Here is a 14,631-nt window from a genome sequence, read left to right on the forward strand (position 1 = left end):
TGTCCATCTACAACTAAAATGCTTTTTTAAAAACAATATATTTCCTTATTTACTATTTTTGGAAAATTAGCAAATTGAATAATTCTAATATTCAGTTCATAAAGTCCTTGTCTCCTTTTTGTTATGAAGGTTTTCAATGCTGATTCAATCTCAGCAAAACTGTAATAATGAACCCACTATAACATTTGAATTTAATAAATTCATTTTTTTCTTCTTCTTTTGGTAAAATTAAGTTATTATTTGTCAATTGGGTAATAAAAAAACTACTTTTATTTGATTTTTCTCAATTGTTTTACTATTATCTATTCTTATTGTTACTTTACTCTGCCCTAATCTTTATTATTTTCCTCCATGTGCTGCCTCTAGTTTATTTTGTTCTTCCTCTTCTAGTTACTTAAGTTATATAGGAAGGTTATTGTTTTGAAATCTTCCTTTTTTTTAGGTATTTACAACTATAAATTTCTACTCTGGCTGTTCTTTTTCTCAACAGTTTATCAATTTAGTATATTTTTATTTTAACTTGCCTCAAAATATTTCCTAACTTCATTTTTTATTTCTTCTTTTGCCTATATGTTGTTTAAGAATGTTTTGTTAAGATTATACATGTTTGTGAACAGTCCAGTTTTCTTTCTGTTACATGTATCTAGTTTTATTCCACTGTGATTAGAAAAGATACTTTGGACATTTCAATTTTTTAATATATTGAAAGTTGCCCAGTAGCCTAAAAGACAATGTATTCTGAAAAAGATTACATGCACATTCATAAAAGGCGTGTTCTATTTGGTGTAAATAATTTCTTATATATGTATATATATTAGATCTATTAGGTTTACAGGGTTTTCTAAGTCCTTTATTTCATTATTTACCTTCTGTCAATTTTTTTCATTATTCAATGTGAAGTATTACAACTATTATTGAAGAAATTTACATTTTTTTAATTCTCTAAAATTTGCTTTATGTATCTTAGGCCTTTGAAGTTTGATTCACAAATGTTTGTAATTCTTACATGTTGGCTTTAGCTTTTTATTACGATGTAATGTCTTCCTTTATCTCATAATAATTTTAGATTTTGTCTATTTTTCTCAATAATATTATCCATACCATCTCTTTTTGATTACTATTAACATAGAAACATGTACCTCATTTCTTCCCTAAATCTCTACCCTCTTATTGTGAATTAGCATCTACATATCATAGAAAACATTTGGCCTTGAGTTTTGGGATTGACTTATTTCACTTAGCATGATATTCTCCAGATCTACCTATTTACCTGAAAATGCCATAATTCCATTCTTCTATATATTTCTTTAAGGCTGAGTAATATTCCATTTTGTATATATACCACATTTTCTTTATCCATTCATCCATTTTAATGCACCTAGGTTGATTCCATAGTTTATCAATTGTAAATTAAGCTGCTATAAACAATGATGTGACTGTGTCATTGTAGTATTCTGATTTTTTAAGTCCCTTTGGTAAAACCAAGGAGTGGGGTGGTTGGGTCAAGTGGTGGTTTCATTCCAAGTTTTCTGAGGAATTTCCATACTGATTTCCAAAGTGGTTGCACCAATTTGCAGTTCCACCAGCTGTATGAGTGTACTTTTCCCTCCACATTTATTTCCACCAATATTTATTGTTGCTTGTATTCTTGATAATTGTTATTCTGGCTAAAATGAGATAAAATTTTATAGTAGTTTTGATTTGCATTTCTCTAATTGCTAGAGATGTTAAACATTTTTTTCATATATTTGTTGATAGATTGTATTTTTTCTGTGAAAAGTCTGTTCAGTTCCTTAGCACATTTATTGATTAGTTTATTCATTTTGTTTTGGTGTTAAGTTTTTTAAAAATTAAACCCCTACATCTCAACCTCTTAAATTTAGAGTAATTGATTTGAATTGATATCACTATCCATTTAAAAGTGTGCAAAACATTATCATTAGAGTTCCATCTTTCCTCTTTTGTTATTACTTTCATGGATTACATCCTAAGTGTGTGTGTGTGTGTGTGTGTGTGTGTGTGTGTGTGTGTGTGTGTGTGAGAGTGATTATTGGGTACAGCTTTTTCTTAAGCCATATAGAAAAATAGGTCATATAATATATGAGCTGTAAAGACAACAGTACTTACTGGCTTTATATTTACAAGCATAGTTACCTTTATCCCTTTTTTATTTATTTATTTTTCTTCATGTAATTTTGGATTATTGTCAAATGTCTTTTTGTTGATATCATAAGGACAACTCCCCTTAGCACCTTCAGTAAGATAGGTCTGCTAGTACTGAATTTCCACAGCTTTTATCTGGGAATATTTTAATTTCTCTTTCATTTTTAAAAGATACCATCATCTAATTTAGACTTTTTATTGACATAATTGTTGTTTCAACACTTTAATCTTAAGGTTCCATTGCCTTCTGATGTTCATGGCATCTATTTGGAAATCAAATGAAATTCTTATTGAGAATATCTTTTATAAGAAAAGTCCTTTCTTTCCTGTTGATTCTAATTTTCTTTATTTTTAATTTTTAAAATCTTTTTATTTATTCTCATTTATTTACATAAAACACCAGGCTGCACCCCGACATAATTCAAAAGCATGGAACACAAGCGTAGAACACAAGACACTCCAATCAGTACCCAGTACTCCCCTCAACCCCTGCCTCACTCCTCTGATCTTTCTTCAATCCATTTACAGTTTATTTCCCTTTTCTTTTTCTTTCTTTCTTTTTTTTTAATTAGTGTACTGTGGGTGAAGTGATACTGGGACCCAACATGTCACATCCATGCATAGACATACAAAAGTTCAGTCAGATTCATTTCACTTGTCTTCTCTTTCCTGTCCCTTCTTCCTCCTAGTCAATTTTCTTTCTCTGCTCTAATGATTTTCCTTCTATTTTGATGAAATTCTTTCTATTAAGGTTTTTTTTCTGTCTTTCAAATTTGTCTTTCAATTATAATTTGTTTCCATGTGAAATCCTTTTGTCTCTCTTGGAGTTCCTTGTATAAACAAATTCATGAAAGGTATCAAATATTGGAAGATTTTGATTACTATTTCTTTTTTTTGTGTGTGTATAATTATTTTTTTTAATTTTTTATTGGTTGTTCACAACATTACAAAGCTCTTGACATATCATATTTCATATATTAGATTGAAGTGGGTTATGAACCCCCAATTTTACCCCCAATGCAGATTGCAGAATCACGTCAGTTACACATCCACAATTTTACATAATGCCCTATTAGTAATTGTTGTATTCTGCTACCTTTCCTATCCCCTACTATCCCCCCTCCCCTCCCCTCCCAACTTCTCTCTCTACCCCATCTACTGTAGTTCATTTCTCTCCTTGTTTATTTTCCCATTCCCCTCACAACCTCTTATATGTAATTTTGTATAGCAATGAGGGTCTCCCTCCATTTCCATGCAATTTCCCTTTTCTCTCCCTTCCCCTCCCACCTCATGTCTCTGTTTAAAGTTATTCTTTTCTTCCTGCTCTTCCTCCCTACTCTGTTCATAGTTGCTCTCATTATATCAAAGAAGACATTTGGTATTTGTTTTTTAGGGATTGGCTAGCTTCACTAAGCATAATCTGCTCTAGTGCCATCCATTTCCCTGAAAATTCTATGATTTTGTCATTTTTTATTGCTGCATAGTACTCCATTGTGTATAGATGCCACATTTTTTTTATCCATTCATCTATTGAAGGGCATCTGGGTTGGTTCCACAGTCTAGCTATTGTGAATTGTGCTGCTATGAACATCGATGTGGCAGTATCCCTGTAGCATGCTCTTTTAAGGTCTTCAGGGAATAGTCCGAGAAGGGCAATAGCTGGGTCAAATGGTGGTTCCATTCCCAGCTTTCCCAGGAATCTCCAAACTGCTTTCCAAATTGGCCACACCAATTTGCAGTCCCACCAGCAATGTACAAGTGTACCCTTTTCTCCACATCCTCGCCAGCACTTGTTGTTGTTTGACTTCATAGTGGCTGCCAATCTTACTGGGGTGAGATGGTATCTTAGTGTGGTTTTGATTTGCATTTCTCTGACTGCTAGAGATGGAGAGCATTTTTTCATGTACTTGTTGATTGATTGTATATCCTCCTCTGAGAAGTGTCTGTTCAGGTCCTTGGCCCATTTGTTGATTGGGTTATTTGTTATCTTATTGTATAATTTTTTGAGTTCTTTGTATACTCTGGATATTAGGGCTCTAACTGAGGTGTGAGGAGTAAAGATTTGTTCCCAGGATGTAGGCTCCCTATTTACCTCTCTTATTGTTTCTCTTGCTGAGAAAAAACTTTTAAGTTTAATTAAGTCCCATTTGTTGATTCTAGTTGTTAACTCTTGTGCTATGGGTGTCCTATTAAGGAATTTGGAGCCCGATCCCACAATCTGTAGATCGGAGCCAACTTTTTCTTCTATCAGACGCAGAGTTTCTGATTTGATATCAAGCTCCTTGATCCATTTTGAGTTAACTTTTGTGCATGGCGAGAGAAAGGGATTCAGTTTCATTTTGTTGCATATGGATTTCCAGTTTTCCCAACACCATTTGTTGAAGACGCTATCCTTCCTCCATTGCATGCTTATAGCCCCTTTATCAAATATAAGATAGTTGTAGCTTTGTGGATTAGTCTCTGTGTCCTCTATTTTATACCATTGGTCCACCCGTCTGTTTTGGTACCAGTACCATGCTGTTTTTGTCACTATTGCTCTGTAATATAGTTTGAAATCTGGTATTGCTATACCGCCTGATTCACACTTTCTGCTTAGAATTGCTTTTGCTATTCTGGGTCGTTTATTTTTCCATATGAATTTCATGATTGCTTTATCTATTTCTACAAGAAATGCCGTTGGGATTTTGATTGGCATTGCATTAAATCTATAGAGAACTTTTGGTAATATTGCCATTTTGATGATGTTAGTTCTGCCTATCCATGAGCAGGGTATACTTTTCCATCTTCTAAGATCTTCTTCTACTTCTCTCTTTAGGGTTCTGTAGTTTTCATTGTATAAATCTTTCACCTCTTTTGTTAGGTTGATTCCCAAGTATTTTATTTTTTTTGAGGATATTGTGAACGGAGTGTTTCTCCTCATTTCCATTTCAGAAGTTTTGTCGCTGATATACAGAAATGCCTTTGATTTATGCGTGTTGATTTTATATCCTGCCACTTTGCTGAATTCATTTATTAGTTCTAGTAGTTTTTTTGTAGACCCTTTTGGGTCTCCTAGGTATAGAATCATGTCATCTGCAAATAGTGATAATTTAAGTTCTTCTTTTCCAATTTTTATGCCTTTAATTTCTTTCGTCTGTCTAATTGCTCTGGCCAGTGTTTCGAGAACTATATTGAATAGAAGTGGAGATAAAGGGCATCCCTGTCTTGTTCCGGATTTTAGAGGGAATGCCTTCAACTTTTGTCCATTCAGAATAATGCTAGCCTGAGGCTTAGCATAGATAGCTTTTACAATGTTAAGGTAAGTTCCTGTTATCCCTAGTTTTTCTAATATTTTGAACATAAAGGGATGCTGTACTTTGTCGAATGCTTTCTCTGCATCTATCGAGATGATCATATGGTTCTTATCTTTAAGTCTATTGATGTGGTGAATAACATTTATTGATTTCCGTATGTTGAACCAGCCTTGCATCCCAGGGATGAATCCTACTTGATCATGGTGCACTATTTTTTTGATGTGTTTTTGTATTCGATTCGCCAGAATTTTATTGAGGATTTTTGCATCTAGGTTCATTAGAGATATTGGTCTGTAGTTTTCTTTCTTTGAGGTGTCTTTGTCTGGTTTCGGAATCAGGGTGATGTTGGCCTCATAGAATGAATTTGGAAGAGCTCCCTCTTTTTCTATTTCCTGAAATAACTTGAAAAGTATTGGTTTTAATTCTTCTTTGAAGGTTTTGTAAAACTCCGCTGTATACCCATCCGGTCCTGGACTTTTCTTGGTTGGTAGTCTTTTGATGGTTTCTTCAATTTCATCCATTGATATTGGTCTGTTCAGATTGTGTGTATCCTCCTGACTCAATCTGGGCAAATCATATAACTTAAGAAATTTATCGATGTCTTCACTATCCTCTATTTTATTGGAATATAGGTTTTCAAAATAATTTCTAATTGTCTTCTGTATTTCTGTAGCATCTGTTGTGATATTGCCTTTTTCATCCCGTATGTTAGTAATTTGAGTTCTCTCTCTTCTTCTCTTCTTTAGCATGGCTAAAGGTCTGTCGATCTTATTTATTTTTTCGAAGAACCAACTTTTAGTTTTGTTAATTTTTTCAGTAGTTTCTTTTGTTTCAATTTCATTGATTTCTGCTCTGATTTTAATTATTTCTTGCCTTCTGCTACATGTGCTGTTGTTTTGCTCTTCCTTTTCTAGGGCTTTGACTTGGAGTGTGAGCTCATTTATTTGTTGGTTTCTTCTTTTTTTGAGGAATGACCACCAGGCGATGAATTTTCCTCTTAAAACTGCTTTCATTGTGTCCCATAGATTCCGATATGTTGTGTCTGTATTTTCGTTTATCTCTAAGAATTTTTTGATTTCCTCCTTTATGTCTTCTGTAACCCATTGATCATTCAGTAATATATTGTTCATTTTCCATGTGATGTAGGATTTTTCCTTCCTTCTTTTATCATTGATTTCCAGTTTCATTCCATTATGATCAGATAAAATGCATGGTATTACCTCCACCCCTTTATATTTACTGAGGGTTGCCCTATGGCATAATATATGGTCTATTTTTGAGAAGGATCCATGTGCTGCTGAGAAAAAAGTATAGCCATTTGATGATGGTTGATATATTCTATATAAGTCAGTTAAGTCTAGGTTATTGATTGTGTTATTGAGATCTATAGTTTCTTTATTCAACTTTTGTTTGGAGGATCTGTCCAATGGTGAGAGAGGTGTGTTGAAGTCTCCCATAATTATTGTGTTGTGGTCTATTTGATTCTTGAATTTGAGAAGAATTTGTTTTATGAATGTCACAGCACCATTATTTGGTGCGTAAATATTGATAATTGTTATGTCTTGTTGGTGAATGGTTCCTTTTAACAGTATATAATGACCTTCTTTATCCCTTTTGATTAACTTAGTCTTGAAGTGATTTTATTTGATATGAGGATGGCCACCCCTGCTTGCTTGCGAGGACCGTGTGCGTGGTATATTTTTTCCCATCCTTTCACCTTTAGCCTGTGTATGTCTTTTCCAATCAGATGTGTCTCCTGGAGGCAGCATATTGTTGGATTTGTTTTTTTAATCCATGATACCAGCCTATGTCGCTTTATTGGAGAGTTTAAGCCATTAACATTCAGAGTTACTATTGATATATGGTTTGAACTTCCATCCATGATTGATTGTTTATCCTTTTTTTTTTTTTTTTTTAAAAATTTTAGTTTGTTTCACCATGATTGTCTTTCCCCTCGCCCTCTGTCTTTACTGAGGCACTTCCCACTGATGATTTTGGTTATTGTTTTTCATTTCTTCTTCGTGTAGTGTTTTGCTCAAAATGCTTTGCAATGCTGGTTTTCTGGCTGCAAATTCTTTTAACTTTTGTTTATCATGAAAGATTTTTATTTCGTTGTCATACCTGAAGCTTAATTTTGCTGGATATAGGATTCTTGGTTGTCATCCATTGTCTTTCAGTGTTTGAAATACATTGTTCCATGACCTTCTTGCTTTCAGTGTGTGTGATGAAAAATCCGTTGTTAACCGTATTGGTTTACCCCTAAATGTAATCTGCCTCCTTTCTCTTGTAGCTTTTAATATTTTCTCTTTGTTCTGTATATTGGATATCTTCATAACAATGTGTCTTGGCGTTGGTCTACTGTGATTTTGTGTGCTTGGTGTCCTGTATGCATCTTCAATTTGTATATCTGTTTCCTTTTTTATTTCTGGAAAGTTTTCTGCAATTATTTCATCCAGCAGGTTACTCATTCCCTTGGTTTGAATCTCTGTACCTTCTTCTATCCCGATGACTCGTAAGTTTGGTTTCTTCATGTTATCCCATAACTCTTGGATGTTTGTCTCGTGATTTTTTACCAGCCTTTCTGAGTTGGCTAGACTCTTTTCAAGATGGTATATTTTGTCTTCATTATCTGACGTTCTGGTTTCTACTTGCTCCACTCTGTTAGTGATACTCTCAATTGAGTTTTTAATTTGGTTTATCGTTTCCTTCATTTCTAGAATTATTGTTTGATTATTTTTTATAATCTCTATCTCCTGATAGAGATGCTTAACTTCTTCTTTTATCTGTTTATGAAATTCATTCTCAATGTGTTCTTTCGCTGCTTGAATTTGCTGTCTTGTATCCTCCTTAAGGTTCCATTCCATCTGTCTAAGGTGTTCCTTGAGTTCTTTATATGACCATTTTTCTGATGACTCTAGGTCCTCCTGAATATTTAGGCTGTCCTGCATTGTTTGTAGTCCTTTTCTTTCTTGTTTTTTGAAGCTGCTCATGTTACTTCTTGTTCTGTTTGACTGCTGGGTTACTGTTTACTCCTATAAATTAATTTGATGTTTGGGAGGAAAGGTATTTGAAGGGAAGGGAAGAAGTCACTAAAGAGAATGAGAGTAGGCAGGTAGAATTCAAGGAAAGGGGGGATAAGAGAAATGAAAAGACTAAAGAAGAAAAAAATAGGAACTAAAAAAGAAAAAAAAATTAAAAAAAATAATAATAATTAAAAAAAATAATAATAATTAAAAAAATACTAATAATAATTAAAAGAAATTTAAATTAAAATTAGTAGAAAAAAAATTTTTAAAAAAATATTTTGTAAAAAAAAAAATTAATTAAACAACAGGAAAGAAAAAAATGCAACTGAAAGAAAAACCCAAATCAAAAAAAAAAAAAAGAAAAAAGAGAGAAAAGAAAAAGGAAAAAAAAAAAAAAACCCTAATAAATGCCGTCTTAGAGTTTGATTAACTTCTCTTCCAGTAGGTGGCACTTTGTCCACCAGGCCAAGTTTCTCCTGTCAATACGCGGGAACCAATCACTGTGCAGCAGCTCCTCCCAGACTGGGCGAGTCTCCAATCCTGAGTGTCTAGGGCCTCCTTTTGTGTCTAGTCACTTCCCACTTTTTCTCTAGCCAGGCCCCTCTCACCACAATACTGGCTACAAGCCAGGTCTGCTGCTCCCGGGAGCCCTGTTTTCATGAACGACTGGGCACACTCTTCCAGTTTGCCATTCCCTCAGACCCTAAGTTTGTAGAGCTTGGGGCTGAGAATCCTCAGCGGATTTTACTTGCCCTCCGGTATCCACTTCCCCGTAGCTGGTGCAAGAGACCTCAGCAGTCAGCCCTGGTGGGAGCGGTAGATCCGCGCCGCGGGACCCGCACCACCTCTGATTCCCTCGGGCTGGCTGTAGCACTCGTGGGAGAGCTGGGAGGGGCCCTTACGGGAGAGCTGGGAGTGGCCCTTAAGGTTTTTCCGATGTGTGGAGAGGGAAGGCTGTGGGATCACACACCTGTAGCTGTTGGTTTCAACGAAGTTATCTCCTCCACAGCAGTCTGATGACGTTGTTTCCCTTTGCTGGGCTACCAATGCAACGGGTGGGTCCTTCTCTCTCAAGCCCCGTTTCAAACCTGTGGCCACTACTTATGAAGACTCGGTAGGCATTTACCTTCGTATGATGAGAAGGGCTGACCAGTTGTTTCAGCCGGATTGATTAATGCCGAGTCATCGCTGTTTGTCTGCGGGAAGCAGGTGACCGGGAGTTTGAATTCAGCGGATCAGGGCTCAGTGCGTGTTCTTGGTTCACTTGGATTTTAAATTGTCTCTCATCTTATCAGCTGTTTCATTTAATTCGGCAGCTCATTCGCGTGGTGAAGAGTCTGCTCTATGGTGCTCTGTGGGAGGCAGCGGGAGCAGCGGTGGCGGCAGCGGCCTTCGGGACCCCGGAGAGGGGGTGCGGGTTGGGGGAGGGGAGGCGGCGCCTAGGGGCCCGGGTACCGGACACGCGGGAGAGCGGGCGGGGTGGGGGAAAGAAATAGAAATCTAGATTTAGAGACTGAGCTTGGGAGGAGAGACAGCTGGGGAGAAGCAAGGCGGAGAGGCGGAGAGGAGAAGGAGATGGGGCCGATAGAGCCGTGCACCTGGGGCTGCAGCCTTACTGCTCCCGCTGAAGTCGTGATGGATTCCCTCCACCTTGGCTCATGACTTGATGTTTTCAATCACAGGCCTGGGCTCCGTCCCAGGCAGCGGCTCCGCGGGGCTCCGGCGGTGCGGGCCTGGCGGCGGCGGCGAAACCACACTCAGCCGCCCAGGGACCTCGGGGCCGCTCGAGTGGCGGGGGCCACTCGGCGTGGGCACCGCGGACTCCTCGGCGCGGGCGCAGCGGACTCCTCGGCGCCGCGTCCCGGCAGGTCCAGGTCCCACGCCGGCGACGCGCCCTCCTCCTCGCGCGGCTTTGGCGCAGCCCGGTCCGAGGCGCCGGCGCCGGCGGTCGGGGTGCGGGGCCGTTCCGCTCCCTCCGGCTCCAGCTCCGGCGGGCCTGTGGCGGCAGTCTAGCATGCACAAGGTACTGGGTTCAGCCCCTAGAATTTTGTTTCTGGGTCAGCGCAGTGCAGAAATCTTGAAAAGGATTTCAGATTCCCCGCAGGACTGAATGGGGCGGCTGGGCGGAGGTCTTGGTTACTATTTCTTCAAACGTTTTCTCCCCCTCTTTCCTTATCTTATATTTTGAAAAGTACTATTACCTATATGTGGTATGTTTGATTGTGTCCCAAAAGTATTATAAGCATCATTTTCATTTATTTACCAACTTATATTCAAATATTCTTATTAGACTAGATGATTTAACTTGATCTAATTTCAAGTTATTTCATTATTTCTTTATTTTACTAACACCTACTTTTGAGAGCCTCTAGTAAATTTTCCATTTCAGTTTTGTAATATTCAGAGCTATCATTTCTGGAAACATTGACTGACATCTTCACCACTACCAGTGAAATGGGAATAGAAAAAAGAACAGGGACAACTATAAATGTACCAAAGTACTCCTACCATTTTTAAGTTACTTTTTAAAAATTAAACATTATCTTAGTTTATATAAAGTAGATTTTGACAATTTATTTTCATTTCTTTTTTTGTTGTTTTGTTTTTCTGAAGTGAAACTTGTCTGTTGATCTACCTAGTCCACTTCTATTGCTGACAGTACTTTGTGCATAGCTTTATCATGCATATGATTCACTGCTCTTCTCAAATTAGTTCTTGATCCAGAATGACAATTTATTTCCTGTCAAATTCAGTCAAACTCTTTAAAATGGCAGTAAGAAATACTGTACAGGAAGTGTTGAATTTGGTTCCTTATGAAATGGAAAAGTATAGTAATTCTTTCTGCATTTTGGAGAGAGTGGCTCCATTTGATAGGAAATAAAGAGTCATTGAACACTTCTTATACAGTATTTCTTACAAGTTCATTTTTATGCCCAAGGAAAGATGTTTATTATTCATCTTAATAAGTCCAGATGAAAAGTAGGTAAGAATCAACTAATGGTTATTAAGAAGAAAGCCTACGGAAATCATTGCTTGTTTAACCCTAAAACAGATTGAATTTTGAGATTGAAATAAGAAAGATATATCTTTTTAAAAGTACTGTACCTATAGCACAAAGAAAGAGTTTCATAGTCACAAATATTTCCAATATGGTTTAAAGTTATAGTGCTATAATAGCAATGAAAATATTCACTTCAATAGGGGCTGGAGGTATAACTCAGACGTATAGCACATGTTTAGCATGCACAGGGCTCAGGGTTCTATCCCCCATACAAAAAAAGAAAAAGTAATTAATGTTTATATTCACTTGAAGAATTCATTATTATTCTTGCTTCCTGTTTCACTGTAATACATAAAATATATTTTTGTATTTTTTTCTATTGTCATAAGTTTAATTTAAATGCATCCTCCTTATTATTGACCTAACCCACAATTTTTCTATTGTAATACAAAAAAGCATAGTACTTAATAAAGTATAATACTTAAATTATACCCTTAATTCTCTTCGAAATTCTTAGATGATATAACTAACGATATCAATTAAAACCTGGAATTTAAATATCATGCTATTTGCCATTCTCTTTCTCTGTATCATCTATGTTTTATGTTGCCAATTTATCCCTTAGTTGAGAAATGAAGAAGCAAATATAAATATTTAACCATTTAGTTAATTAAAATTAACACTAGAAAACCTATTCTATATCTTATATCACCAATTAAAAAAATACTAAGATGTAAGGATAAACTATTTCCTGTAGAGAAGAGTTTAAAACAAAGATAAAGCTTACTCATAAGGATGATATATTAAATTACTAAAAGGTCTTATAACCAAAATTCTGAGACAAAATGGAAATCAGGGAAATAAATTTGATATTTTATATACATTACAGCGTTTCTTTTGTTATGTCATATTTCTGTAAACCATATTTGATTTAAGCTATTTATAAATTTTCAGTATGGGATATGTTACTTTTCTAACATCCCAGTGCTATTATATTTTGATTGATCATTATACACAAAATAGCATTTCTTATCATACATTTTCCTATGTAAAATTCTCACAGAAAAAAAAATATGTTCAACTTGTGGGATTTTATTTTTTAAAGTGGTAATTTTTTTTTGTGCAGGTTATACATAAAGATGAGTCTTATTTGTGGCCTATTTGTGTCAACATAAAAGCATAATTTTAAATACTTCACACCACATTAACTTCTGTACCTGCATTCCTCACTTCAGCTGATGCACTTCCCTTGCCCTACTGGTCTCCCTTCTAATTTCATGGAGTCTGGTTTTTATTTGCTAGTTTTTTTTTCCTTCTAGATTTTTTATATGAGAAGAAAACATACAATGCTTTCCTCTCTCAGAATGACTTTTTGTTCAACATATGGTCTACAGTTTCATGTGTTTTCCTGCAAATAGCATGATTTTATTCCTCTGAAGAAGCTAAATAAAACACCATCATATATACATAAATATACATATATAAATACATGTATATACATGTGTGTATTAATATTTTACTTCTCTAATCATCTGTTAATACACACCTCAGGTGATACCATAAATGAATACATGAATTTTACTTCAGTTAATATGGGTATATGGGTACATATGTATCTCTAAAGTAAATTGACTTTAATTCTTTTGAATAAATACCAAGGAGTTGGTATACCTTGATTATATGGTAAGTCTATTTTTAAGTCTTTGAAGAACCTCCATACTTATTTACATGGTTACTGCACTAATTTACATTTCCACTAGTAGTTTATAAAAGTTTCTTTCTCCCTATATATTCACTAGCATTTATTGAAGTGTGCATTCCTGATGCTTGCCATTTGTAATGTAGGGAGGTGGAATCTCCATGTAGGTTTTTTTTTTTTTTTATTGTTGGTCCTTCAAAACATTACATAGTTCTTAATATATCACATTTCACAGTTTGATTCAAGTGGGTTATGAACTCCCATTTTTACCCCGTATACAGATTGCTGTATCACATCAGTTACACTTCCATTGATTTACATATTGCCATTCTAGTGACTGATGTATTCTGCTGTCTATCCTATTCTCTACTATCCCCCTTCCCCTCCCCTCCCCTCCCCTTTTCTCTCTCTACCCCCTCTACTGTAAATCATTTCTTCCACTTGTATTATTTTTCTCTTACCCCTCCTTTCCTCTTATATGTAATTTTGTATAACCCTGAGGATCACCTTCCATTTCCATGCGATTTCCCTTCTCACTCCCTTTCCCTCCCACCTCTCATCCCTGTTTAATGTTAATCTTCTTCTCAAGCTCTTTGTCCCTACCCTGTCCTTGGTTACTCCCCTTATATCAAAGCAGTCATTTGGCATTTGTTTTTTAAGGATTGGCTAGCTTCACTTAGCATAATCTGCTCTAATGCCATCCATTTCCCTCCAAATTCTATGATTTTGTCATTTTTTAAAGCAGAGTAATACTCCATTGTGTATAAATGCCACATTTTTTTTATCCATTCATCTATTGAAGGGCATCTGGGTTGGTTCCACAATCTTGCTATCGTGAATTGTGCTGCTATGAACATCGATGTAGCAGTGTCCCTGTAGCATGCTCTTATTAGGTCTTTAGGGATTAGACCGAGAAGGGGAATTGCTGGGTCAAATGGTGGTTCCATTCCCAGCTTTCCAAGAAATCTCCATACTGCTTTCCAAATTGGCTGCACCAATTTGCAGTCCCACCAATAATGAACAAGTGTACCCCTTTCCCTGCATCCTCTCCAGCACTTGTTGTTGTTGGACTTCATAATGGCTGCCAATCTTACTGGAGTGAGATGGTATCTTAGGGTGGTTTTGATTTGCATTTCTCTGACTGCTAGCGATGGTGAGCATTTTTTCATGTACTTATTGATTGATTGTATGTCCTCCTCTGAGAAGTGTCTGTTCAGGTCCTTGGCCCATTTGTTGATTGGGTTATTTGTTATCTTATTGTCTAATTTTTTGAGTTCTTTGTATACTCTGGATATATTAGGGCTCTATCTGAAGTGTGTGGAGTAAAGATTTGTTCCCAGGATGTAGGCTCCCTGTTTATCTCTCTTATTGTTTCTTTTGCTGAGAAAAAACTTTTTAGTTTGAGTAAGTCCCATTTGTTGATTCTAGTTGTTAACTCTTGTGCTATGG

General features: G+C 36.1%; 1 protein-coding gene across 1 annotated transcript in view; it reads left to right on the top strand.

Annotated features, from left to right (window-relative positions):
• FSTL5 (follistatin like 5) overlaps positions 1–14,631 on the top strand; it is an 824,806-nt gene that overhangs the window by 216,963 nt on the left and 593,212 nt on the right. The gene's annotated exons all lie outside the window — the stretch shown is intronic.

The sequence above is a fragment of the Spermophilus citellus genome, assembly GCF_964194105.1.
Source record: "Spermophilus citellus genome assembly, chromosome: 8".
NCBI lineage: Eukaryota > Metazoa > Chordata > Mammalia > Rodentia > Sciuridae > Spermophilus > Spermophilus citellus.